This window comes from Lepidochelys olivacea (genome assembly GCF_965140295.1).
Source record: "Lepidochelys olivacea isolate rLepOli2 genome assembly, chromosome: 2".
Lineage (NCBI taxonomy): Eukaryota > Metazoa > Chordata > Testudines > Cheloniidae > Lepidochelys > Lepidochelys olivacea.
Genome location: NC_140412.1, coordinates 227341500 through 227367179, shown reverse-complemented (window position 1 = coordinate 227367179; position 25680 = coordinate 227341500). Strand labels below are relative to the sequence as shown.

The 25680-nt window shown below is 41.7% G+C and overlaps 1 long non-coding RNA gene across 1 annotated transcript in view; it reads right to left on the bottom strand.

The window, feature by feature from the left end:
* The window catches only part of LOC311516726, a 183095-nt gene that overhangs the window by 269 nt on the left and 157146 nt on the right, over window positions 1–25680 (bottom strand). Inside the window, exons 2-3 of the long non-coding RNA XR_014710494.1 lie at window positions 3514–3849; window positions 2698–2836 (exon numbers count right to left, since the gene is read on the bottom strand). This is a non-coding gene — a long non-coding RNA (uncharacterized lncRNA). The remainder of the gene's footprint in view (window positions 1–2697; window positions 2837–3513; window positions 3850–25680) is intronic.

Genomic DNA, 25680 nt, shown 5'->3' with positions numbered 1-25680 from the left:
AGCCTATAGGAGCATAAATAGCTTATGGATATCGTCCTTTCTGGAAATGATTAAACATTTGGAATATCAAACAGGACTGAGAATCAGTTGAACTCTCCACACTCAAAAAGCTTTATCTTAACTTTGTCTACTGGTAATTCAGTTCTTATTTGTATTGTTTTTTCCAATCACACTATGGAAGAAATGTGCTGAAACTTCAACCCCTATATCATATGTAGCTTAAGAGGAAGCTGGGTGCTGTCGAACAGTGGCCATACAAAAGAATAGGACTTCTTCCAAGGTTTTCCTTTTTCAATCCCAATGAGTTGGTTTGATCAGACATTCTTTTTTAATGCATGTCTTCCTTTAAGGGACTGAAAAGGTTATGACTATTCAGACATTCAGTCCTGGTTCACTCTAAAGCTGAATAAATAAGTAAGTATAGCGTTTTATTATCGCCTTTTCTATCATCCTCATCACCTTACCTGATCACTCTTGTTACAGTGTGTATGGTAACACCCATTGTTTCATGTTCTCTGTGTATATAAAATCTCCCCACTGTATTTTCCACTGCATGCATCTGATGAAGTGAGCTGTAGCTCACGAAAGCTTATGCGCTAATAAATTTGTTAGTCTCTAAGGTGCCACAAGTACTCCTTTTCTTTTTGCGGATACAGACTAACACGACTGCTACTCTGAAACCTCTCATTATCTTTGAAATTAAAACAGATATGAAAAACAGACATTTCAAGGACAAATAATTCTTTAAAGTGGCCTGTGTTGTCCAACCATGATAGCAATTGTTCAATTCCTGTAATTCACAAATAATGAACAAAAAAGAAAACTGCAGGAGAAATTTTCTATCTGTTCAATTAAAAGAAGTTGAGTCAGAATTAACTGACAGAAAAGGAATGTTACTAATGTGTGTGGGTGAACAAACAAACAACAGAAAGTGGCACGAACAGCAGAATTTTCAGGGTCTTGAGGATGGAGATCAAGGCATGGAATACAAATAACTTGTACTTAAAATATTTCTAAACTGCTTATAAACAATTTACATTGAATCTGCATTTTAGTCACAGTTGCAAGAAAAAATATGGAGGCTATGTGCTGTATTCTTTCTGAATAGGAGAGGAAAATAATTACTATATGCTTGTCCACAATATACAGAATCAGATTTTCAAAAAGAAAAGGAGTACTTGTGGCACCTTAGAGACTAAGGTGCCACAAGTACTCCTTTTCTTTTTGCGAATACAGACTAACACAGCTGTTACTCTGAAACCAGATTTTCAAAGGAGTTTCAGATAAACTGCTGAACTTGGGCCTCAAATTCTGTATAAGCATCTTTTAATGCTTACATTTTTGGATGCAGAAACCTTGATTTGTGTGTGCACCATGTCCATGTTAGAACACTAGCAGTCACTCTTTCCGAGATCTGGTTAATTCTCTATTATTTCAGCAACCAACTTAGAAGAATGAAGTATTTGGCAATAAGTGTACAACGCAAACTCACACATACCGTCTTATTGTTAATATCAGGGGCAAAGATTGGGGGAGGGCGGGCATTGCCCCCCCAAACCAGAGGAAATACAAGGGGGGCAAGCAGGTCATGTGCCTCCCCTTCACCCCCGATTTCTGCCTTCCATTTAGCACAGAGGTTTTCAGACTGTGAGGCAGGAGCTCCCTAGCAGCTTAGCCTATTGCTATAAGTAGAGCAGAGAAGGGATGTGGCTCAAGAGTGGAGAAGAAGCAGAAGCTGAGTTTGGAAAGCCCAGGGGAATGAGCACCTCATCAGACTCAAGACACATGTAGAGTTGGGTGACATTTTTCAGCCAAAGCTCTATCTTGGTGCAAAATGCAGATTCCCCAGCACTGAAATGGTTTGTAAATTCATGTCAGTTTCATCAACTTGTTTCAACTGGGGAAAAAAATTCCCAAAAGATGAAGTGGCTTATTTCAAGAGTTTTGAATCAGAGTTTCCTCTGAGTTTGTTTCAGATTTCCTTCAGTTTAATTTTTTTAAACAAATAAAAATATTAAAATGCTCACAATTGAAACAAAACATTGTTTGACCCCAAACAATTTTTCCAATTTCTTGGAATTGCCAGGGAACCCAAAAGTCAGTTCTTCACGCAGCTCTAGACACATGGTCCTTGAGCCATGTAACCACATCTCCCTCCTCATCACCCCAGTGACATGCTTCTTGCCTTAAATTTCAGAACATGATGATGGAGCCCTGAGGTTTCCCAGTCCTCCTACCTTTTTTGTTTGTTTGTTTATATCCATGTATTCTTAGAGACCCCACATTACAGCAATTTCCATCCTGCCCAAGAAGGACTAGCTGCAACTTCCTCTCGGGATCCATTACCGCAGCTCATGCACCCACCACAGGGATTGCCACTAGAGTCTATGAATTGGTCATAGATAAGGGGTGACATTCTAGATCCACTGAAGTCAATGTCAAAACTCTCCTTGACTTTAGTGGGGCAAGGGTTTTCCCCATAGGATATTTTATTGAGTAAAACTAACATTCACTTAAGAGAGGGTATATAACAAGTCCTCTCTGTTACATCAGAATTAATTATGTTCCCCATGTCTTTAAGCTTTTAAATCGGTCTATAGATTTTATATCCCAGCAGCAAAGACTCCTTGGTCCAAAAAGTGATTTACCTTTTAACGTTCTGAAATCAAAATGAAGAGGTATTGATGAAATACTCACTTCCAATGAACAATATGTTGATTTACACTTTAAAACACCAGTCTCAAAAATCCAAGGCTTTTATTTATGTTCCCGTTGGTGATTTTCATATCACTGAGATCACAGCAACAGATAGCCACAGTACCCTTGTGTCAATAGCCTGTGCAAAGAAAAATCATAGTTTTAAACCATTGCTGATGTTTACATGATATGGCAAATTTACAAAGCACTCACACACCTACTACTGTTTTTAAGAATTTCTGGTCACACACCATGTTTGTCAGGAGAGTAAACAAACTAGCTAATGGTTGAGAAATATCAAATCTTCCCAAGCCAAATCTTTTGATTTGCATGAAATCAATGACTTGCTAGAATGATTCATGAGGCTGTGTGACAAATTTTTACTGCATCCTATAAACACTCTATAGGCCATGAAAAGCACAGTAGAAAGTACTTATTTAAAATTCTAAATTTTTGCTTTTGGTACCTTGCTGTATAAATGACGCATTTGTCCACTGATAAAACAGATTTATGTAAAGCAGAGCTAATGTCTGCAAAAACCCTAACTCTTCTGCATACATTGATTAGAAACTAGGAAATTGATCTTGATTAAGCACCAAGGTTTTCCATACTGGCTAGCTTTAGGTTGTTAAGTCATTAGTGTCCTTCTGTGACAGGACAATTTTTTAAACAGCACACAAATGCCAGGATATAATGTAACACTCTTAGCAAATGTTGTTGCATGAGCACTGATCACTAAAACACTGTGTGAAGCATTCTGAAGAGCTCTAAATATGCATAAAAACAGTCCAGATTAATTAAAGTAACTCAATTCACCTAAATACATGGTAGCTGTTCAAACAATCTGGCCTCTCTGCGGGCAAGTATTATTTTTATCAGCACCTTTCAACAGTTACAATTAACGTTCTCTCCATCTGTCTGCTTTCCTGGATTAAGAGCATCTTATCCTTTGTCTACATGATCATTAGAGAGACAAGGTGGGTGAGGAAATATATTTTATTGGATCAACTTCTGTTGGTGAGAGAGACAAGCTTTTCAGCTAACAGAGCTCTTCTTCAGGTCTGGGAATCATCTTTGAGGGAGTGTATTTCCAGCGGAGTCCTGCAGGGATGGGTTCTTGGCCCGACACTATTTTATATTTTTATCAATGACCTGAAAGGAAACATAAAATCATCACAGATAAAGATTGCAGGTAACAAAAATTGGGAGAGTGGTAAATAGCAAAGAGGATAAGGCAATGATGCTGAGATCGCTTTATAAACTGGGCACAAGCAAACAATATGCATTTTAATCAGATCTAAATGTAAATAAATGCATTCAAGAACAACGAATGTAGCCTATACATACAGGACAGGGGAAACTATCTTGGGAAGCAGTGACTCAAACAGATATGGTGGTTATGGTGGATAATCAGCTGAACATGAGCTCTCAGTGTGATGCTGTGGCCAAACTATGATTCTGGGATGCATAAACAGGAGAATCCCAAGTAGGAGAAGAGAGGTTATCTTACTTTTGTATCTGGCACTGGTGTGACTGCTGCTGGAATACTTCATCAGGTTCTGGTGCCCATAATTCAAGGAAGATGTTAATAAATTGGAGAGGTTCAGAGAAGGGCTACGAGAATGATTAAAGGATTAGAAAACCTGCCTTATAGAGTTGGACGCAAGAAGCTCAATCTATTTAGCTTAATAAAGAGAAGGTTAAAGGGTGACTTGGTTACAGTTTATAAGTAACTACATGGGAAACAAATATTTAATAATGGGCTATTCAATCTAGTAGAGAAAGGTATCAGATCCTCCACTGACTGGAAGTTGAAGCTAGACAAATTCTGGCTGGAAATAAGATGTAAATTTTTAACTGTGAGGAGTAATTAACCATTGGAATAATTTACCAAGAATCATGGGTGGATTCTGCGTCCCTCACAATTGTTAAATCAAGATTGGCTGTTTTTCTAAAAGAAATGCTCTAGCAATTATTTTGGGGGAAGTTCTATGGCTCGTGTTGTACAGGAGGTCAGACAAGATTATCACAATGGTCCCTTCTCGCTTTAGGATTTAAAGAATTACTTCATTATAGTAATCTGGGGTTGGGTTTCCTGGTAGGGAATTGAACCCAGAACTACTGGCTATAAAACCATAAGACTCTACTACTTATGCTGAAATACCAGGGACCAGAGTCACCAATGGACTTAGGTACGTAACTCCAACATTTGGGCACCACTGACATTCACCAAACCACCACTCATCTTCTGCCTTACCCTGAAGGTGCTTAAATCCCCATGGATGCCTAAATTTTCATTCATGGGCATACACAAAGCTGCCTAAGTCCTGATACCACCCCACAGTTAATGAACTGCTAAGAGCCCTCACTCACACTGAAGTCCCGGCAGGATTTTCAAACTAGGTATTTCCCACCTAATTCCCAAGCAGTAGCTAATCCAGTAGGGGTGCTCAGGGCATACTTAACCCATACAAAAGACAGTGTCAAGGTTCCTTCCCCACTCTGAACTCTAGGGTACAGACGTGGGGACCTGCATGAAAGCCTCCTAAGCTTACTTTTACCAGCTTAGGTTAAAACTTCCCCAAGGTACAAATTAATTTTACCCTTTGCCCTTGGAATTTCCACTGCCACCACCAAATTTTAACTGGGTTTACTGGGAAATGTAGTTTGGACACATCTTTCCCCCCAAAATCCTCCCAACCCTTGCACCCCACTTCCTGGGGAAGGTTTGGTAAAAATCCTCACCAATTTGCATAGGTGACCACAGACCCAAACCCTTGGATCTTAGGGCGATGAAAAAGCATTCAGTTTTCTTACAAGAAGACTTTTAATAGAAGTAAAGGAATCACCTCTGTAAAATCAGGATGGTAGATACCTTACAGGGGAACTAGATTCAAAACATAGAGAATCCCTCTAGGCAAAACCTTAAGTTACAAAAAAGACACACAGACAGGAATAGTCATTCTTTTCAGCACAGCTCTTTTCTCAGCCATTTAAAGAAATCATATACACACACATACCTAGCTAGATTACTTACTAAAAGTTCTAAGACTCCATTCCTGTTCTGTCCCTGGTAAAAGCAGCATACAGACAGATACAGACCCTTTGTTTTTCTCCCTCCTCCCAGCTTTTGAAAGTATCTTGTCTCCTCATTGGTCATTTTCGTCACGTGCCAGAGAGATTATCTTTAGCTTCTTAACCCTTTACAGGTGAGACGATTTTTTCCTCTGGCCAGGAGGGATTTTAAAGGGGTTTACCCTTCCCTTTATATTTATGACAGACAGCAACTGGTGAGCAGCTTAGGAATGTTGGGGGCTGGCTATTATAGATGTGTGTGTGTCAGTGAGTGTCAGAATACCCAATAGTCCAGTGGTTGGGATATTCACCTGGGATGTGGGAAACCTGTATTTGAATCTTCCCCCACTCTATGTGATTTAGAGCTAGGATTTAAACCAAGTTCTCCCCTACCCCAGGTGAGAGCCCTAGCCACCAGGCTAGAGAAAGCAAGAGACTGAGTCTTTAGCCCATTGAATATTGAACATTTTGTCTAAATGCTACAATCTGGTCATAAGTACAGTGCTTCTGTCTGAGGTAGAGAATAACCTATTTTTTCTCTATACTCTAGTTTTCATAGAATTATAGAATATCGGGGTTGGAAGGGACCTCAGGAGGTCATATAGCCCAACCCCCTGCTCAAAGCAAGACCAATCCCCAACTAAATCATCCTAGCCAGGGCTTTGTCAAGCCTGACCTTAGAAACTTCTAAGGAAGGAGATTCCACCACCTCCCTAGGTAACACATTCCAGTGCTTCACCACCCTCCTAGCAAAAAACCTTTTCCTAATATCCAACCTAAACCTCCCCCATTGCAACTTGAGACCATTACTCCTTGTTCTGTCATCTGCTACCACTGAGAACAGTCAAGGTCCATCCTCTTTGGAACCCCCTTTCAGGTAGTTGAAAGCAGCTATCAAATCCCCCCTCATTCTTCTCTTCCGCAGACTACACAATCCCAGTTCCCTCAGTCTCTCCTCATAAGTCATGTGTTCCAGTCCCCTAATTATTTTTGTTGCCCTCCGCTGGATGTTTTTCAATTTTTCCACATCCTTCTTGTAGTGTGGGGCCCAAAATTGGAGGCCTCACCAATGTCGAATAGAGGGGAACGATCACATCCCTCGATCTGCTGGCAATGCCCCTACTTATACAGCCCAAAATGCCATTGGCCTTCTTAGCAACAAGAGCACAATGTTGACTCACATCCAGCTTCTCATCCACTGTAACCCCTAGGTCCTTTTCTGCAGAACTGCTGCCTAGCCATTCGGTCCCTAGTCTGTAGCGGTGCATGGGATTCTTCCGTCCTAAGTGCAGGACTCTGCACTTGTCCTTGTTGAACCTCATCAGATTTCTTTTGGCCCAATCCTCTAATTTGTCTAGGGCCCTCTGTATTCTATCCCTACCCTCCAGCGTATCTACCTCTCCTCCCAGTTTAGTGTCATCTGCAAACTTGCTGAGGGTGCAATCCACGCCATCCTCCAGATCATTCATGAAGATATTGAACAAAACCGGCCCCAGAACTGACCCTTGGGGCACTCCGCGTGATACCAGCTGCCAACTAGATATGGAGCCATTGATCACTACCCATTGAGCCTGACAATCTAGCCAGCTTTTTATCCACCTTATAGTCCATTCATCCAGCCCATACTTTTTTAACTTGCTGCCAAGAATACTGTGGGAGACCATATCAAAAGCTTTGCTAAAGTCAAGGAAGAACACATCAACTGCTTTCCCTCATCCACAGAGCCAGTTATCTCATCATAGAAGGCAATTAGATTAGTCAGGCATGACTTGCCCTTGGTGAACCCATGCTGACTGTTCCTGATCACTTTCCTCTCCTCTAAGTGTTTCAGAATTGATTCCTTGAGGACCTGCTCCATGATTTTTCCAGGGACTGAGGTGAGGCTGACTGACCTGTAGTTCCCCGGATCCTCCTTCTTCCCTTTTTTAAAGATGCGCACTACATTAGCCTTTTTCCCGTCATCCGGGACCTCCCCCGATCGCCATGAGTTTTCAGAGATAATGGCCAATGGCTCTGCAATCACGTGTGCCAACTCCTTTAGCACTCTCGGATGCAGTGCATCCAGCCCCATGGACTTGTGCTCGTCCAGCTTTTCTATATATGCTGGTTCCATGGTGTAATGGTTAGCACTCTGAATCCAGTGATCTGAGTTCAAATCTCAGTGGGACCTTGTTTGTGGAAGAGATAGCTCAGTGGTTTGAGCATTGGCCTGCTAAACCCAGGGTTGTGAGTTCAATCCTTGAGGGGGCCATTTAGGAATCTGGGACAAAAATTGGGGATTGGTCCTGCTTTGACCAGGGGGTTGGACTAGATGACCTCCTGAGGTCCCTTCCAACCCTGATATTCTATGATCTTATTGAATACGTCCAGAGCTCTCCCAGTCAAGTAGTTTTAGAGTCCCTTCCCTGACCCCCAGAGAGTTCGAGTCTATGGTAGAGCCACTGCGTTTGCATCTACTTCCCTGTCCAATCTGTTTGACACTCAAAAAATAACTTTGCTCTGCAGCTGTTTCCTGTATGTGCTTGTTGATTCTTAGGGTATGGAGGGCTTTAAATGCATTCTATACACCTACCCAGGCTTCCAGTTGCCTGCAATGAGTTTATTCTACTGAAAAGATTAGGAGTTATGACATGAGACCATAGCTGTCACTTAGAATATAACAAAAACAATGATGACCATGTGTGGATGGGTGAGTAGAGAACTAGATGGATTGGGGAGCGAGGGAGGATATATGGTTGGATGACAGTATGTGTGGGTAGGTGGGTGAGTGAGTGAGAATATGTCCTGTTTGCTTACATTGCCTTAGTTATGGTGTCACAAATGATGTCTCATTTTGACAAGCTGGTCACTGCCAGCAGCAGTCTCAGAAATGCTAACTGTAATTAAAACCTTTATTTTCTACAACACTTCAGATTTTATATGCTAAAATGGGCTGCTGACTGAATTTAAAGGGCCAGCTCTTGCTCTGGTATTCACAAGCCTCCTACTGCAGCCTGCTGAGGTCTCTACATATCAGAAAATAAAATATGAACCTAAGAATCTTAGTCTGAACAAAATGGGTGCATTTTTCCTCTAGCCAGGATGGAATATTAGATCTGCATTTTATTATAGCCATAGGACAGGGATGTGCACAGGACATTTGTTTTTATTATGACATTTGGATTGATGTATATTTGTAAATAGCAAAATTAGAGGCAGTAGTAGACAAAGAAGGAAAATATGTCACTTTTTAAAATTATGTGCCTTTCAGTGCCTCTCTGAGATACTACGACATTCTCAAGGTATCTTTTTTCAACAACAAATTTAGGGACAAATTGTGCAAGATAATGTTGCTATAAAGATGCAACTCTTTAAAGACACTCTATCATAAACTGAAAATCCCAGCATTGCTGGAGAACATCCTGTTCCATGAGCTGTTAGAATTAGGGCCAGACTCCTGCAGCCCTGCTAAAAAACCATTTGCTCCATACCGATCTCCCTTCTCTTTTGCTCCTGCCATTCACAAATGTCATCCGAGATTTATCAAGATGAGGTAGATGAGGTAATATCTTTTATTGAATCAACTTCCGTTGGTGAGAGAGACAATCTTTTGTGCCACACAGAGCTCTTCTGCAGGTATGGGAAAGGAACGCCCAGCATCACAGCAAAATGCATGATGGAACAGATTGTTTAGCATAGGTAAAGAGGCCTGTGGCATCTTACAGACTAACAGACGTATTGGACCATAAGCTTTCATGGGTGAATGCCCACTTCATCAGACGCATGTAGTGGAAATTTCCAGAGGCAGGTATAAATATGCAAGTAAGAAACAGGCTAAGGATAACGAGGTTAGTTCACTCAGGGAGGATAAGGCCCTCTTCTAGCAGTTGAGGTGTGAACACCAAGGGAGAAGAAACTGCTTTTGTAGTTGGCTAGCCATTCACAGTCTTTGTTTAAACCTGTGCTGATGGTGTCAAGTTTGCAAATGAACTGAAGCTCAGCAGTTTCTCTTTGAAGTCTGGTCTGAAGTTTTTTTGCTGCAGGATGGCTACCTTTAAATCTGCTAGTGTGTGTCCAGGGAGGTTGAAGTGCTCTTCTACAGGTTTTTGTATATTGCCATTCCTAATGTCTGATTTGTGTCCATTTATCCTTTTATGTAGGAACTGTCCAGTTTGGCCGATGTACATAGCAGAGGGGCACATGATGGCGTATATTACATTGGTGGACGTGCAGGTGAATGAACCGGTGATGGTGTGGCTGATCTGGTTAGGTCCTGTGATGGTGTTGCTGGTGTAGATACCATCAGCTCAGGATTAAACAAAGACTGTGAATGGCTAGCCAATTACAAAAGCAGTTTCTCCTCCCTGGGTGTTCACACCTCAACTGCTAGAGGAGAGCCTCATCCTCCCTGAGTGAACTAACCTCGTTATCCCTAGTCTGATTCTTGCTTGCATATTTATACCTGCCTCTGGAAATTTCCACTACATGCATCTGACGAAGTGGGTTTTCACCCACGAAAGCTTATGCTCCAATACATCTGTTAGTCTATAAGGTGCCACAGGACTCTTTGCTGCTTTTACAGATCCAGACTAACACAGCTACCCCTCTGATACATAGCTTAGGTAGTGTTAAGGAAAAGTTAGTATATGTGACTCCATTTTGGGTTTGGGGCCCACCATTGTCTAAAAGCAAGCACATCATGCACCAGGTGGAGTGTTCCTTAGATACTCTATTCCTGTGAAAACCCTCCTCCTTGTTTCCAGCTTGTCTCGACTCCCGGTTTCTGTTCTTTCTCTGTTCCTAACTCCCTGCCTCCTGGCCTTGTGATGTGGGCCTCCCATTCTGATAAGAAAAGTTACTGATGCATTGCTTTAGGGCTATGTTGTGTAGCTGAAGTAATGGTTTAGCACGGAGAATGTACCTAGCAGGGATAGGTGGTAGATAAGGAAAGGGTTTGTCTATTGGCTAAGGTTTCCAATGCATGAGGGCTACATGCTGTGCTAAAAGGTATATAATCTTTATATAACCTGCATTCGGGGTCCCCTTCTAGCTAGCAGGGGGGCACCACGCTCGAGCGTAATAAACTTAATATCTTTGAGAACTCTGCAGTTGTGGACTTTGTTCGTGTGCCTCAGCCTAGACTCGAACTGCGCGTGACCTATCAGGTATAATTCGCAACAGTAGTTAGCATAGATTGTGAGGGACCATTCAAGGTAGTGTGACCCATTAACACCTCTGCAGTCATAGGACAAAAGGAAGGAGTTAGTGGGTTACAGATTGTTCTAATGAGCCATAAATACAGTGTCTCTATTTAGTCCATGATTTTTAGTGTCTAGCAAATCAATGAATTTAAGCTCCCAGGCTTGAACACTTTTGAAAGTGTTGTGCAGGTTTCTTTTGAGGATGAGGACTGATAGGTCAGATATAGAGTGATCACTTTGTGAAAAGTGTTCACCCACAGGTAATGTGGTGTTTTTGTCTTATTATTTTCCTGTGTGAGTTCATTCAAGAGCATAGTGATTGTCTGGTTTCATCTATAATAGTTGTTGGGACGGTTAGTGCACTGGATGAGGTACACCACATGTTGTGCTAGGCATGTGTAGGACCCGTTGATCTTGAAAGGGGTGCTGTGGGGAATGCTGATCATTGTAGCCGTGGGGATATGTCTGCATGTTTTGCATCTGTTGTTCTGGCAGGGTTTGGTGGCACTCTGAGGTGGGGTATCCTGGTTTATGGAGAGTCTGCTTCTGATGATGAGCTTGGAGAGTTCGGGGGATTGTTTGAAGGCCAGAAGTGGGGTTTCAGGAAGCATTTCTTTCAGGATGGGATCCCCCTCGAGTATGATTTGTTGTTTGATGATACCCCATATGGGTTCCAGTGTAGGATGACAGATGACAACTAGGAGTGAACAATGAGAGGGGGCTTTATTTCTATACTGAAGTGGGTTCTCTGGGGGTATTTGGGTGGCATATTCCATGTTGCTATCTACTTCTCTGGTGGAGTGTTCTTGTTTGGTGAAGGTGGTTTTGAGTATGTTAAGGAGTACACCCCAGGCTTTGTCTTCAGAGAATGTTCTGTGGAATGTGAGTGCCTGGCTGTAGATAAACAGATTTCTTAGTGTGTTTGGCGTGGTTACTGGATCTGTGAAGGTAAGTATGGTGATCTGGGGGTTTCTTGTATATGGTTCTCTTTAGGGTTCCATTGTTCAAGGTGATTGTGGCATCCAGGAAGTTGATGCTGGTGTGGGTGCATTCAAGAGAGAGTTTAATGGATAGGGAATAGTTGATGAAGTTGTGGTGGAAATCTATGAGGGAGTTTAAGCTGTCTGTCCAGAGGATGAAAATGTCATTCATGTATCTCAGGTATATCATTAGTTTTGTGGTAATAAAAGACAAAAACACCCTATGACCTGTGGGTGAACAACCCCCTGTGTCTCTAATATCCTGGGACCAACATGGCTGCAACTACGCTGCAATTATGATTTATCATCCAACAATACACCTGGCACAGGTGGATATCTCCTTTAAAAGGTCCCTAGAGTTCTGACTCACCACTTCTCTCTCTCAATAAAGGGGGTCTAAAATATTTGTCTTCAGGTGAGCAAGTCAAGAATCATGGGTAATAGTGAACAATTTTGCTACCTAGCACTCACATATGGGTTTGGTGACTTGTCTTCGTCTATCCCTTGATGCGAGGTTGATGTCTGCCAAGGGGGTTCATTGGTGGGTTTTTAAGTGGTTGAGGAGCCCAATTCGTTCCCTACAGATTTTCCCACAGAAGTGACAGGTGTAATCTTGGAGGAGACATAGTTATTGGCTGCCCTTTCTTTCCTCCTTTGTCGCTTCTCAGTCTCATGAGAACATCTGTTCTCCTCAAAGTGAGTTGTGTCTTGGTGTATGGTGTGGCACTACTGTGTTCTGTTCTGCACCGAGTCCTCCCAGTTTGTTGGAATGATGCCTCCCTTTTTCACATGTACTTTCACTATGTCTTTGAAGTGCTTCCACTGCACTCTGTGAACCCTTCTTCCCTGACAGACCTGAGAGAAGAGTACATGCTTTGGGAGCAAAGTGTCAGCCATATGTACACAGTGACCGGCCCAGTGGATTTGGTGTTTCATGACCTGCGCTTCTATACTGCTGATGTTGGCTACAGAGAGAATGCTCATGTTAGTGCGTCGGACTTCCCAGCTAATCCTAAAAATCCTCCTGAGGCAGTGCTATTGGAACCACTCCAGCTGCTTGAGAGGTCATCTGTAGGTTACCCAGGTCTTACGCCCTAGAGAAGGGTGGGGATGACAACTTGTAAACCAAGATCTTGATGCCTGTTTGCAGATCCCTATCATGGAAGACTCGTTTGAGTAGTCTTCCAAAAGGTGTGCTGGCACAGCGGATCCTGTATTCCATTTCTGTGTCAATGCTGGCTGTTTAGGAGAGGTGGCTGCCAAGGTATGGAAAATGGTTCACATTTTCCAGGGATTCTCCACTGATGGTGATTTGTGTAGTGTGAAGAGTAGTTTGTGCAGGTGATGCCATCTGGACCTGGTGTCTGTGTGATGGCACACCAGATTTCCTCAGAAGATGGGGGATCAGCATTGCTAACCGTTGTGGAATAGACTAGATGGTGTCTTCAGAGGCTGTGGATTCGCAGTTTAGCAGGCTCTCAAAGTGCTCCTTCCAGCTTTGTTTAATGGCGACACTGTCCTTGAGGAGGGTGGAGCCATCCTGGGAATGTAAGCAGGTTGGGCCTTTGGAGCTTGGCCCATATATAGCTTTTATTGCTTGAAAGAAGCTTATGTTATCCTGGTCTACGAAACCCTGGATCTTAGAGTCCATCTCTTGCCACCACTTATTTTTTATGTCACCTCGCCTCCTTTGGACTTCAGCTTTGAGCAGGTGATAAGTTTTTGTTGGTTAGAGGAATCATTTTTCCAGTTACAGAATGCAGTTCTTTTCTGTTGAACTAATGCTAGGATTTTCTTATTATTTTTGTCAAACCAGTCTTGGTGCCGACGAGTGGAATATCCTACAGTTTCAGCCCATGCACTGTAAATGGTATTTTTAAGTTGATCCCAGTGCTATTGAATGTCAATGATATTATCAAGCAAGTTAGAGTTTTTCAGATCAGTGTTGCTGGAACATCTCACAGCTAGCTTGGTCTTGAAGTGCTTTGATGTTATACTGCTTTCATTTAGTCTTTGGCTGTTTGTGGTGGAGCGAGCTGCAGGTGACTTGTACCATGAAATCAAAATGCAAGATAATCAAAATTGCTCATCAACTAAGTTTTGCGGGACAGCTCTACTTTTAGACTTGGATGAGCTATGGCATGAGAGTCACATGCACTAGACGTAGAAAACAGAGCTGTACTCCCTGATGGCTAAGTCTCAAATAATGTAACTGAGTTGCAAAAGGGATGCAGAAGTTCGGTAGGTAGTATCTCCGAGCAGAGATACTCAGCTTGCCTCTTCATGGCGCAATTCCTCTCATGGATAATACAAGTCAAAAACCAAGACAGGAAAAGAAAAATACATCTGCTGTGGATAAGGAAAAAAATATAGCCAAGATGCAAGAACTCTGGGTTGGTCAGGCAATGGCTAGAGAAGGTGATACTGACCAAGAGAGGTTGATTGAAGGATGGCTTTTGCATGGCTGAGCTGCAGTGGCCTGACAGCAGCATTAGAAGAAAAAAATCTCTCCAGGACAACAGTAGCATTAATTGGATCATTCTTGTGCAAAAGAAGACTGCACAAAAGATAATGCTGTGAAGAGGAAATTGGAAGCCAGAGTGAAGAAGCTGTGACAAAGTAGACAAATCCTAATCCCAGACACTCCCAGATGTGCAGAGTCTTGTAGGTCTCTGCTCCTTCCATAGAAGGTTTATTCACAGATTTGCCAATATTGTACAACCAAAGATTGGCCAAGAAAGGGGACCCAACCGAGCACGACCTAGCATTTTCAGAAGTTGAAAGGCCCTTGCAACTGATCCTGTTTTAGGATTGGTCTATGCTAGAATTTACTTCAGTATAATTTGTCACTCAGGGCTGTGATTGCTGCTGTTAGTGAAATATATAAATAGTGAAGCTTGCATAATTTGTTCTTTGTTAAATTATTTCTTTTCTTTCTGTCTGGAGAGAAGTCATTCAGGATGTCAACATTTTAATCTCCATTGGGATAATGGGCAGAGCCAAGATGGGGGAGGGGAGTGTTCTTAGACTGGAAGGTCTTAATAGCTGGTTTTTGAGCTATACACAATCACCAACCACGTTAAAGCTGATGGGCACCCTTCTTTCAGACAATGGAAGGAGCAAATGAATATCTCTTTATGTAATGATAGCTGGAAACACTAGGAATTCACCACCTTGGCAATGAGCCACATGGCAAGCCCTACCAGAAGCTAAACTGCTTGGGCTGAGGACTGGATGCAAATTACAGGGGCTAGGGGATTGATTGGTTGCAGCTATGTGTGTTTGTGTGAGAGAGAGGCAGAAAGACAGCAGGAAGGCAACCAAGAGAAGCATAATGAGAGTGGCCCTGAGAAATAGCAGAGAGACAGAGCTGGTGTGGCCACAGAACCAGCTGGAAAAGCAGGCTTGGAAATTGCCAGCAAAGAAGTTGCCTGCTATTGTTTTTTTCTCCTGTGTTTGGGAATTTGTGTATATTTTTTAAAATGAAATAAGCATGCAAAGAAATATCCAACTAATATCCAGCATGATCCTGAATATTGAATAACCATGCAGGCCTAACACTGATAGCAACGACAGACAGAAAAAACAAATTGCTGTTGGAGGAACTCTGGTTTGTATTGACAATACAGCAGAGAAAAGACAGAACCAGGCAGACGAATGCATCCTCCACCTTACAGTCTGGTTCATTAAGAAATACCAGAGAGGAAAATAAGCAAGTTCTTTATGTTGCACAAAACCACAAAAGATCCATGAAGTCTGTTGATGGTAAAATTCCTTCAAATCTGGATTAGAGACACAGTTTTGTTTGAAGACAAAACTATAGTGTTATTAGCCCTTGGACAGTGCGTAGAGCATTGGAGTAAGGATATAATAATTGTCTTTTTAAAGACACTATATCATAACCTAAGAATGCCAGCCCTGTTCAGGATTTGTTTAGTGAAGCAGTCATTAAGAATTTGGAGCAGGCTGTGGAGCTGTACAGGAGACCATTTACCCTGAGTAGAGCTGGTTGGGAATTTTTCTACAAAACATGTTTTCCACTGGAAAATACCAATTCATCAAAACTGAAACTTTTCATGGAAACGTATTACCTTTGACAGGAATATTTCTCAGAAGTGTCTTCTCCAATAAAATTTCTGGTCAGAATATGGTGGGTTAGGAGGACAGTTAGAGTCTCAAAAGTAGCCAGGCGGTTAGGCTGCTGACCTAGGATATGGGTGACTTACGTTTGAGTTTACCTGATTTAAAACAGGGGTTTAAACCCAGCTCTACCAAATGAGATCCCTAGCCACTGGAATATTGGCTAGTCTGAGGTCAGTCTCAGTTGTGTGTGTTTCTCCATGAAAAAATTTGAAAGGTCTTAATTTTCATTCCAAAAGCAAAACAAAATGTTGAAACCTCAACATTTTCCATGAGCTGGAGTTCTTGTTTATCAGCCTGTCCTAACCTGCATGTGTGTACCTGGATTTACTTCCTCCAGACACTAAAGGAGAAGTTTGGGCCTCAGGAGGGATTGTTCTTCAAGAGGCACAAATACTACCCCTGTTTTCTTGTGCTCTTGTTACCCCAGAATTAGGCATTTCTGTGTGTACCCCACAATTTGACAGTACTGCAATAAGCAATTTTGTTTGTTCAGTCACTGCCAGCTGAAAACCAAACATCACATAAGTAGGAAAATCTTAGGCCTTGAGAGGCAAGGCCATATAAATGCATGTTTGCAGTTCTGCTATCAGAAGGGGAGGATGGACTAAGAAGTGAATGTAGTGTGAAAATAGAAGGAATGTTTGGATGGCCAATTTTGGTCTTGAGTGCCACTGACACCTTTGATATGTAAGTTTTATTTTGTTGTTATGACTAGAAATGTTTTGATAAGAGATGAGTAGTTTTGCTGAAATTAGGAGAATTGGTAACCCACTAGGGGTTACGATGGTGACCCACTAGGAGCCACTGTAGGTTATGTGCTTTGTTTGGAGTTAGCTATAAAAGATTAGGCGAAAGAATTTGCTTTGGAGCAGTCCAAGGAAGCTTTCTTTGGCCAAGGATCTGGCAGCTAAATTCCCTAGCGCCTAGATGGAAGGCAGGCAGCTGAAGCCTGGCAACTGATCCCTCAAAATCATCTTTTGACTTTAGGTAGATATAAATGTTTTGAAATGCTCTAAACCTACTGTGACAGTGCGTGTGTGTGTGTGTGTCTGCTTAAGAGCTTATAAAAAAGTAGTTTTAGATGAAAGCACTCTGGTTTGTATCAATTATATAGCAGACGGATGAGCTATGTCCCCCTTGATTTATTCTTGACACTGCCTGAAGAGAAACAGTTAAGTTACCACTGCTTTGGGTTCTGAAAACCCTAGGTAACACTCTGGGTGAATCCAAATGCTACAACAGCTGCTGGAGGATGCACACTGCTCCCACTAACATGCCCAGCCAGCTATGTGAACCAGGGGAAAGAGGAGGCAGGGACTTGGCCTCATCTCCTTCAGAGTGTCTTGTGCTCACTGGGGCATCCATCCCTCTGCTCCCCCAAGCAGAGACAAAGCTGTTGTGTGTTGAAGTAGCTAAGAGAGGGAAAGGCTTGTTGCATCCTCCTTGCAAGGGCCAAGAAATGACTGACATTCGTGTTTAACAAAACAAGGATGGCAAGTTTATTTTGATAAATATAAGGAGTCCCACCCTAGAACAAGGGCTCATCAACATATTCCTGCTGAGGGCATGCTCACTGGTTGACATGCAAATATCATTCGACCCAGGGGTGATGCCCAAGAGGCCAGTATTGTAGGTGAGAAGATACTAAAATATTCTAGTAGCATTTCAACATGTTCAGCGAATGTTTGGCTGAAAGTATTGCCTGCTGAGCCTCTCTGTTTTAGCATTATTCTCCAAGCTGTGGAGCTCACCTTGAACATTTGGAGAATGTTTCATCAGAAGCTGTAGTAGAACTACAAGTCGATATTATGCAGTTCCATTCAAGATACCATACTCATTCTGCCAATAATGTTTTCTAGAGGGTTAATGTTTTCTTTCATTTTAAAACCTGTTAATTTTACCATGTTACTTACAAGTCAAGTCATTGTTTATAATTGGGAACATGCACTTCACAGAAAATCTACTGCTCCAGCAGTTTACAGTTTAGCAGTGTTGGCAAAGTTACTATTTTGTTGTCCTGCTGCAGGGTTCCACTACTTATTTTATAGTGTTTTTCAGCAAATCCTGCTTCATATCATAGTGTTGCCAAAAAATCCCTTGCAGATGCCTGTTATGTTTATGGCACTATAAATCTGAATATTTGAATTTATGGTGGCCCAGGGCTGTGCTTTTTTATTGTTATAGATCGGAACTTGCTTGCATTGAGTGTGACTTTGTAAGTTTGCATCAATCTGCTTCAGCAGTTCAAGTTTCAGTATTGAGTCTTACTTCTCTGTGCACCAAATTCTGGATCCATTATTCACTTGTTACATTTGGAATTTTGTCTTTTGCCTTTCTTCAGGGCTTTACTACACTGAGAGTTTGCTAGAGTAAGGACTGAGTAATATCTGAATAAGGACCTTAGGATTTAGATCTATTACAACAGGGCAATGAACTTTAGACATATTTAACAGATATCTCCAGCTTTACTATTCATTCTGTGCATAGTGCAGCTTGCAGCCTTTGTTTCCAAGGGAAAAACTCAGGGGGCTGTCTGGAATAACCAGTTGTCAGAAGTAGATTGGTTATCCCACTGGATGTGCTCAGACTGTTAACCTTAAAATCAATGTACTATGAATTGTGAGTATTTCACTCAGCCCTTGCACAATTACATTTGAAATGTGAGGGTTTTATATTTCATTTGAATTTGTGAAAATGATCCAGTTTCACTTTTTAAAAAACGTGAAATTTTATTTGGCTTTTTAATAGAAAAAAAAGGAACAATTTTGAGTGAAAACAGGTCAATATTCATTCGAAAATGGTTGTGATTTTGAACAAAAATCCTGGTGTATACTTCATTTTGCAAGCATAGCGATGTTGGTTAGGAGTACAAAGTAAAAAAAAAACCCACCACCCCCATCACCCTACACCAGCAAAAGCCCTAGTATAGGCATGCTATACCATCAAAGAAGTCCTTTTGCCCGTATAGCTTCTTTCATCTGGAGAAGGGGTGTGAACTATACTGGTAAAGAGTCTTTTTATCAGTGTGTAAGTTGTGTCTCTAAAAAGGTATAGAAGAGTTGGTTCACTGGCTGATGCACCCTCTCATGGCTGGGCACGACATAGCAGACTCTCCTCCACTAGTGCTCCCTGCCCGCAGCTGCTTTAGTCCTGTGGTGGTCTGTCTTTTCTTGTGACTCTGCCCTCCAGGCTCATCTTTTTAGTCCCAGTCTTTCTGGTGTAAACAGAGTCCAATAAACAAAACTTGAACAAACATAACTCTTTGTCCCTATCCAGGCTCACTCCTCTGCAGAGTCTTCACCCCTTTCTGGGCTCTTGTCCTCCCACTCTTGGGCAGAGTGATGCTTCCCCAGGCTTTGTCCTTGGAGCCCCAACTCCAAACTCAATAGTCCTTCTCCCTTTTGTGTCAGGGCATTTCTGTACCACCTTTTTCTGTAGACAGGTAGGGAAATCTGGGTCCTCCCTCCCCTCTGGGTTCCCATCCAGGGACCCAGGGTAAGCAGCTAAAGTCTGCTCACTCAGACACCTCACTGCCTTCCTGGACTTCTTCCCAAATTGACCTTCCTTCAGGCTCTTTTCTATAGTACTTCCCTGGGTTCACAGTATGTCTGCCTCTCTTTAGGACTCTCTCTCTCTAACAACCAGAGTAAAACTGTGGAGCTTTCCCTGAAGCCCCCCTTCCCATCTTGGCTTCCTCCCTTTATGCTCACCACCCAGCTCTCTCCCAACTGAGCTTCATCTTCAGTTGGGCCTGGCTTACCATCCCGGTGCAACCAGGTGCATTAACTATGCTCTGTCTTCAGTTAACTCTTTCATTAACTGTGTGGAGTACATACCCCATCACAGAGTGTTTGCCATTATAACTCTACTAGTACAGCTATATTGGCAAGCCCTTTCTAGTGCAGGCAAGTTCAGAGGTCTATAGTACATCAGAAAAGAAAGGTCAAATATATGGTATTTTTCTTGTCAAGTGAAAGTAAATAAAAGCATCATTGTCCAATGTTTCTTCCTGGAGATCCAGGAGGATTCAGAGATCCAATAAGGCCCCAAGCTTGAAAAAATCTGTTTACAAAACTCAGGCATATCCCATCAGACATGGGACCAGATAGCACCTCTATCTTCACTGTTGGTTCCCCATCCAACCAACATACCTCCACTGAATTTCAGCCAATTTGATTTTATCCAAGCCCTGATCTTGGTCAAGCACATGGTCCAGATCCTACTGAAAAGGCAGGTAGACCTGAGCATCACCAGTGTAAAGATGGCTCAAGAGCCAAAATACTCTGACTACACGATCACTTCTGGCCCTACATAGACCTTAAGCTGGAAGGGAAACAAAATAGACTCTGCACTAATCCATGCAAGAAATCTCTCTCAGAAATGAGCAAGTATGCAGTATCATTTCCAGTGGAGACAATGGAGCCACACAACCTCAGCTCCTTCTCCATCTGGCCAGAGTTCACAGATGTGTCAGCCTTTCATGGACAAAGATATCAAGGATTTCTCAGAGATCTAAAAATACCAGTATGGAGTCCGACCTCCTTCCAATCAACGGAAGTAGAATAGATCTGCATAGTATCTCTACTATACCATATATTTGAAACCATGCTACCAAGAGTGGATCCAGTTCCCCCCCAACACACACTATATTTTACAGCCATATAGGGCAGGACTTCAAGTCATAGGACACAACCTGTAGCTTCACCAACACCTATCAAACCCTAGAAAGAGAGAGACTAGCTGAATAACAGCCAGAAGTGACAGGACATTTTCCCCCTCCAGTTATAGACTTGCTATCATGGAGGCAGCCTAGCTGTTACAGCTGGTCTAGGGGCCACACATCAAGGACAGTAGTTGGTGAGCAGGGGTCAGAGAACTCTCTAAAGCCGGGTTCAATAAGCAAGGGTCAGGGTCAGGATGGAGTAAGAGACCAGACATCAGGAGACGAGATGAGGTCTGGAGTCGCAGCAGGCCAGAAGTCTGTGTGGTTGTCCAGACAACTTCTTGGGGCACCCGCCAGGGTTAAATATGGTGCTTGGCCAATCAGAGAGCCCCAAGGTACTGTCACTCTTGGTCTCTTGGGTGGTACTTCCTGTAGCACCTACTCACCACAATGCTCCCTGGCTGTGGCTCTGCTTGGCCTCCCAGTAGCACTGTAGGAATATCAGCTGTCCCTGGCCCTACAGATCCACGTTCTAATCCAAAAATGCTTACAGAAGGGTCGGATTAAATTCATTTTAGGATACTTCAGGAACTAGCTGAAGCAATCTCACAAGTATTACAATTATCTTTGAAAACTCATGGAGGATGAAAGAGGTTCCAGAGGACTGGGTATGGGTGAATGCACTACCTACCATAAAAGTGAAACAAAGAGGACCTGAGGAGTTATAGACCAGTCAGCCTAACTTCAATACCAGGAAAAATACGGAAACAAATTATTAAACAATTGTGATGTCCCACTCAGGTTACCCAAAAACTGCAACCCACTGTGTTAGAGCTCTGCCTCACCCAGCGCAGCTTTGCTGCTGCTAAAGCAATGTGTCAGTGCCCTGACACACCAGTTTGTCTGCCTGGCCAGCTAACGCTTCAGGACTCTGCCAGCCCATACCTTGCCTTGCAGATAACAATGAGTGAACCCCCAATTCCTGAGTTCCCCAGAGATGTTTTCCTGGGGTGTCCAGTCCTTCTGACTGAACACTCATGGAAGTTATTAAGTTCACTGCCTCCAAAGAGACAGAACACGCATCAGGCTGGTAAGTTAACTGAAGACCCACACGTCACTTCAATATAATAGCACTGAAAAGTTTTTAAACAAACAGGAATAAACAGAGCATGAGTTTAAGTGATTTCAAATAAAAGTGAAAGAGATATAAAGGTTATAAACAAAACAAAATTCACTTTCTAGTGACTAAAACTTAACGTCAGCAAGTTACAATCTTTGTCTAAGCAGGTTTCTCACATATAATCAGTTCCCTTAGTCGAAGGATCCATCTTTCTCAGATTTCAAGAGCTCTGGTCTTGTGTCCCTCAGGTGACGGATGCTAAAATAGCTTTTCTGTTTCTGCTTATATCTCCCAAAGTCCATTGTCTTTGTTTGAAGAGCCAGGATGGCTTCCTGGAGGTACAGCCTCCATCCCCACTCAGAATTATTAAGTGGTCATCTCCCCCACTTGCTAGTTTGAGAGCTTTGTTTAGCTTCTATTTAAATATACTTCCATTGTTTCTGGTCTCACCTTGATCAATTTACATTAGAGACAGGTGAAACAACATTCCTTTCTCTAGGACCGGCTGAGCTTTTGCACTGCTTGCTTTTAAAACTTATTTCCAAGAGAATTAAGGAGTTCCATCAAAAAATGTGGCCCTCAATTTCCCTTTGAATAAGATGTAAAAAATCTCAATACAATTTGGAAATTGAAGAGAGTAGATATGTTCCTAAGTCTTTCAAGTGATTCTTGAAGTTTCAGGAAGCAGCAACAGTAGCTTTTAGTTTCTCTCTCTGTTTCTAACTACAATAAATTAAACCACATCAATTGTTTTTTAACCTCAAAATTATAAAAAAAAGGTCATGATAAAAACTTAGAAAAATATCAGTTATTCTTACAAGACCTTAGAGTTCAAGATGCTGCACATGAGAGCAGAAAAAGCTTACAGTGCAAAATTATGGAAATTATACCCTTTTGCCTTGTCCATACCGTACACTTTGTATCAGCTATCTTTAAAATCATAGGTTGTTCAGAATTTGCTTATATTTTTCCTTGTCTGCAGCCTGTTGCAGCCCTAATTTCTAGAAAAATAATAATAATAAAAGTGCCAATTTAAATCTCATAAGAAAAACATGCCATGGAAAGTGTTAGGAACCAAAAAAAATCAGTAAGTGTTCTGCTTTTGTTGTGCTTTTCTTTTCAGTGAAAGGTATCTACTAAATAGAAAATCTTTCAGGGTGAAGTCCTCCATTCATCCACAGAATAGGTGCAACAAGAGCAGTAAGTGTCACATGCAGCCCCACCATTGTGCCTCAGTCCTAACCTTAAGAGACTGCCTATGGGGGATGAGAAGCTAATATGGAGCAATGGGTACTGTAACCAGTGCAGGAACTGGACTAAGACCAGCAACTCATTTTACATAGCTCACATTCTGGAGGTAACAACTTCCAGTCACTGGTGACCTGAACTACTGCCATAGAGGAGAAAGAACATAAGAATGGCCATATTGGGTCAGACCAGTAGTTCATCTAGCCCAGTATCCTGTCTTCCAACAGTGGCCAATACCAGATGATTCAGAGGAAATGAACAGAACAGGGCAATTATTGAGTGATCCATTCCCTGTCATGAACTCCCAGCTTCTGGCAGTTAAAGGCTTAGGACACCCAGAACATGGGGTTACATCCCTGTCATTTGCAAAATCTTGAACTCTAAAGTCTCTTGCAAGAATTACTTATCTTTCTCTGTTTTTATCATGATTTTTTTTTATAATTTTTATGTTAAAAACGAATTCCACAAGTTGAGTTTAACACTTCCTTGAGCCATCCATTGTCTCAGTATAGTTTATTTTAACACCACTATTTACATTGCTCCCATCTCTCTCATTCCCCAGAAACAAATCTAGTGTAGCAATCTTCATTTTTCACTTCCGTAGCCTTTCTTGGTACCTTTCCACATGCTTATTTCTAGTTATTTCTAACTTTAAAATTGTATTCCCTGTTATCACAGTGTGAAAAGTGTCTCTCTTATAATTTTGAAGAGTTTTATTATGCTATCTTGACATCTTTTCTCTGTGGAAAAAAAGTACCCTTAATCTTTCTTTTCAAATTAGATTCTTTGGAACTTTTATCATGAGCTCTTCCCCTTGGTAGGTAACTAGTACTGCACAAAATGCTGCATATGGAGCCTGACAAGTGCCTTATATTTTGTTTTGTATTCTGTCTTCCTATTAATGCAACCCAGTGTCTTTGTTTTCTACTACTGTTGCGTACTGGACAGATGATTGCTCTCATTTTCCTTAAGAACCACCCCAGAGGATTTTCATATTCTCTGACATTCTTCCTCTCCCAGACTTATTTTGTATTTCTTAATATTGATATATATTTAACCTCTATTGCCACGCCATAACCACTTAAGAAGCAAAATGCTTTTGAATCTCTGTGCATTGCTCCTCGTATCTGCTCTGTCTCCAGTTTTAGCACCATCTGTAACTTGGACATCTTCCACTGAATTCTCTGCGGTCCCAGTTTCTGATGGTGCAGCAAGGAGCGTGGGCTCGGAGCATGAGTGGCACAAAGGAACTGTTTGTGGCTTGCTGATTCTCAGACTTGTTCTACATGTTTCTGGTCACAATGTAGCATAGAGCAGCCTTGGAGTTGCTCTAAGTTATGCTAGCTGGCTCCCAAAGAAAGTACCAAGAATACTTTTTACCACTCCTATTCTTGAAAAGCTCCCTATGCTGGGGGCTGTAGGCAATGAGGGATCTCATGTAGGAGCTGGCTATGTCTACCAGGTGGCGTGATCTGTCCACTTTCCAGCCCTTCTAGGATTGTAGAGCATCACAAAGAAGCCAGAAGAGGAGGATCTGGCTCTTATTTTCAATTGACCAATCCAAACCATGCATGTTACATACACAATAAAGGAAAAAATGATTGAGATAATTCTCATCTACTAAAAAATAAGTTTAGAATAAAAATGCCTTAAGATTGTGCTTGCTGCCAGGGAATGCTTTGATCATTTACAATTTAGGCCCTCGTTTTTTTAAGTGGTTATTCTTCCCAATTTTCCATCTACCACATCTTTTTAAACTATGTGTCCTATTCCATGGCTTGTTAGCATAATCATTAATCTGTTAAGAGGAATTCTGACAAATGCCTTTTGAAATGTTAACTATAGCGTCATCACTTTAAGATGAAGGGGACCTGGATATTCCATGAAACTTTGCACTGTGGAAGTCTCAGATTCCCACTCAGACAATCTTTGGGGACTACCTATTCATATTCCCTCCACAAGTAAAGACATCTCTGGGATTGTTTTATTTTGGGGTTGGTCTTTTTTCAGACATCATCTTTGACCATAAATGAAAAAGGATTGTTCCCTCCTTCTTCCCTACCCCATGTCCAAGTCACATGTTGGATACAAGATTAATTCATTTCTGGAATTCTGGATGAAATGTCAGTAACCTAATGCACAGGAAACAAATGGAAGTGAAGCCATGAAGTGCTTAATAGTTACTAGAATACACCACTTGCAAGCAAACTAATAATCATCATACCAGTTTCAAAAAAGTGTAGCACTCACTATTCAAATTAATAGACTTATTTCCATGTGTATATGTCGGGGGCGGGAGAGGGGGAGAGCTATAAAAATTGCTAATTAAATGCTGAGTTAGGCCTACTCACAAAAATCAATGAAAACATTTAATTTTCAATATTTTAGAAACATTTTGATTATATAACTGTAAAAGATATAAATATACATACCCTCAATAAATAAATAGCCTTTCATTAAAGTGTTTTTTCCCCTTTGCTCCACCATTATTAAGAATAATGTAATACATAATCCCTGTGTGGTTAACGAGAAGTCACAAACAAACAGCACTTTAAATGGAATGCTAATTTCCAG